This window comes from Choloepus didactylus, chromosome 4, assembly GCF_015220235.1.
Source record: "Choloepus didactylus isolate mChoDid1 chromosome 4, mChoDid1.pri, whole genome shotgun sequence".
Classification (NCBI taxonomy): domain Eukaryota; kingdom Metazoa; phylum Chordata; class Mammalia; order Pilosa; family Megalonychidae; genus Choloepus; species Choloepus didactylus.
Window position 1 is genome coordinate 150,070,852 of NC_051310.1, and position 3,618 is coordinate 150,074,469.

The window sequence follows — 3,618 nt, forward strand, 5'->3', positions numbered from 1 at the left end:
ATATAAACGTTGTACCAGAGGTAGACCCCTTGCTAGGGATTTTTCTATTCTGATAGTTTTCACTTTTGTTTAGAAAAGAGCTATTCTCTTGTTAATATGTCTTCATTTCATTTTCTTCAGGCTTGTTTGGTATTTCATAATGTAATATACTGTTCATCTTGAATGTATCCTTTTTAATGAAAATCCATATATTTATTAATAAAAAATAATTTATAAAATGCATTAAAATGGAAATACAAGGATTTTAGGAAGTTTAAATTACTTATAATCCCATTTTAACAGATTAATAGTTTTCAAGTGTGGCCATTATTTGTTATGATGTTTTTAAATATGTATATACCAAAATCATACTACTGATTCTGTTCTGCAAATATTTTGCATTTCACATCTGAGGTGCATTCCTTTAAAATTATTTTTCTTTCTTCCTTCTGCAGATAACACAAATCCAATGTATGAAGCAAATTACTCTGAGGTGCCTGAATTTGTGTTCTTGGGAATTTCTTCCTATAGACCAATGCAGCATTTATTCCTTGCCTTCTCTACAATGTTTTATGTAACAATTGTTCTGGGAAACCTCATGGTTGTGCTTACAGTGATCACTGATCCTCATTTACATACTCCCATGTACTTCCTGTTAGCCAACCTCTCATTTATTGACTTGTGTTTTTCTGCTTTAGCAGTTCCGAAGTTGATTTCTGACTTGTATTCTGGGCACAAGACTATATCATTCTAAGGGTGCATAATGCAGATAGTTTTCCTTCATGTCCTGGGTGGGTCTGAGATGCTGCTGCTCGTAGCCATGGCCTTGGACCGTTATGTGGCCATCTGTAAGCCCCTCCACTACCTGACCATCATGATCCCACGGATGTACACTTTGCTTCTATCTGGTGCTTGGGCTATTGGTCTCATTCATTCTGTGGCACAGTTAGCTTTTGTTGTCCATTTGCCATTTTGTGGCCCTAATGAGACAGACAGCACTGTGATCTTCCTTGGTTTATCAAACTTGCCTGCACAGACAACTACACATTGGAGTTCACAGTTGCTGCCAACAGTGGGTTCATTTCCATGGGCACCTTCTTCTTATTGATTATCTCCTATGTCTTCATCTTGCTCAGTGTATGGAAATGCTCCTCAGCTGGCTTGTCCAAGGCTTTCTCTACTTTGTCAGCTCACATCACTGTGGTGGTTTTGTTCTTTGGACCATGTATCTTTGTCTATGTGTGGCCATTTCCTGCAGTGCCAGTGGATAAGTTTCTTGCCATTTTGGACTTTATGATTATACCCATCCTGAATCCTGCCATTTACACGTTGAGGAACAAGGATATGAAGATGGCAGTGAGGAGACTGAGTAGTCAACTCCTGAGTTTGAATAAGATCTCCTAAATAACTAAAGTGAACCCAAGTTACATTGTACATATCCCAGCCTCTCCAAGGGAGAAAAATTCTTAAATAATAGTTATTTTCAAGTGGGAGTTTACCTCACAAATTCTTAAAGTGTTTAATGGACAAATTAGCTTATTGGATTAGTATGGTAATTGTTCTAATTTAGGAAGTCAAATATCCTGGAAAACTTTACCCAAAGTGAGTAATGATTTATTTGATTTCATGGTTGATTGCTCTTTTCCAGGCTATCTAGGACATTAAATACAGAAAGTGCACATTATTTAAGTGCTGTATACTTTTAATAGTCCATAGATAACCTCTAAAAGGAATAAGATCCTTAGACCAAAGTACTCTTGCCACAGAAAACTATTGGAGTGTTCTATCAATTATCGGTCTTGATATTTTCCTGATAAATTGTTTGGAAAATTTTTCTTATAAAAAGAAAAATGAACTCATTGTTTTTCCTTTGAAACAGTTTGCTCATGCTCCATATTGATTTATTTTTTTGCTCATTTTGTTATTAATTATATTGAAAAATTCTCCAAGTATGTACTGTAAAAGTTTAACTATTGTTGGTTTAACTATATTTCTTCTAATTTCAACTTTTTGAAATATTTGGAATAGATAATTTATTATGATGATACATTGGATTATCACATTATCTCTCTCTCTAAAAAGATTTTGTAGCTGCATAAAAGCCCCAGTAAATGTTCATGGGAGGTGAGAAAATGCATAGATTACAGCCGTTGAATATGTTTTAAATATGGCCTTGGAAATCAGAAAGCCTAGATTCAAATTAATTAACATAGAAGTAAAGTATTCCCAATTTAGAAAGCACTATGAAATATACAACTGTCATTCTATTTAAACCCATGTATCAATAATCAAACATATATTTTGTCTGAAAGAAAAATATTTTTAAGAAAGGAACTTAAAACTTGGAGGAAGAAGAACAGAGCAGTCGCAGGGGAGTAAACTGAAGATTTATAGGGAAATACAATAGGAGCAGATTGACTAATGGTAGGAGAAGAAACAAGAGGGAGAGCTGAAGAGATAGTGCATTTTCTGTATTTGATCTATGCCTACTGCTCTTACTTTTGCTTTGTTTTGTTTCTAATTGACTCAAAAACTTTACCCAGTTAGCCTTTGAAAATGTGAATATTTTTTGAACTTGGGTTCACATGTTTCTCTGATCATTTCATGGTATTATTATTATCCAGAAACTCTACTGCTCAACTGTCTGCTGACTAGTTTTCTCTACCATGTTGTGTAATCTCTTCTTTTTCATGACATGAATTCCAAATTTTTATTATATGATATATGTGATACTAATTCATTCTCATAAATTGTGGAAATTTTTTTTATATATCTTTGCTTTGTAGTTAGAAAATTGGACCAAATTCATTGCTCAATCTTGAGATAACTCTTTGGCCTGAATATCTGTGATTCAAAATTCTTTCCTACTTATACATCAGTAATATTTTATATTTTCCAGCTCATAATTATTTTGTTCCTTGATATGTATATCTGTAATAGGTTTTAATTATCTGCTTTGAATTATAATTAACAAACATAAAACAAGTTTTCTACTTGAGAAATAAATCATATTTCTGAAACTGTGGGAACAGGAGAAAAGAAGGATAATATTCTAGGCTCAAAAATTCTGAAGAATAAAACTAAATTCCCTGGTCTTTCAGGTTGAAAGAAAGAGACAGTCAGAATCACAATCAAACCTGGAATATTATCGGAGAGCAGGCACAAACCAGAGACGGTCTGAATCTTATACAAACTACAATGCAGACTCAAATCCATTCAGCATCTGATTGGAGTGAGGTAATTACTCCATAATCTAAATGCTTAATAGTAAGAGGAAATGGTTTCTGGAGAAATAGATCAGGTCAAATTTTCTTTATATACAATGTCTAACACGTGTAAACTTATGATAGCGGTAAGAAGCTGGGATATGTAATCAATAATTAAGAGGAAAATATTACGAGAAGCAGATCACAGATGACCCATTTATGAAATTAACAAAGATTTAAAATAACTATTATACATTTTAAAAGACATTAAAAGAGAAAACTTAAACAAATTGAATAAATGGAAATAGATTTAACATGAGAAATGGAAAGTCTAAGAAAGAACCAAGTAATATTCTATAACTGAAAAATATGAAATTATGAATTTAAGATAGACTTAAAGCAGACTGCACAGAATAAGAAAGGATTGTTGGAC

General features: G+C 33.0%; 1 pseudogene; it reads left to right on the top strand.

Moving 5' to 3' along the window:
* The first annotated feature begins 448 nt into the window (after nt 1-448).
* On the top strand, nt 449-1,383 carry LOC119533423 (annotated as a pseudogene).
* The last annotated feature ends 2,235 nt before the right edge of the window (nt 1,384-3,618 follow it).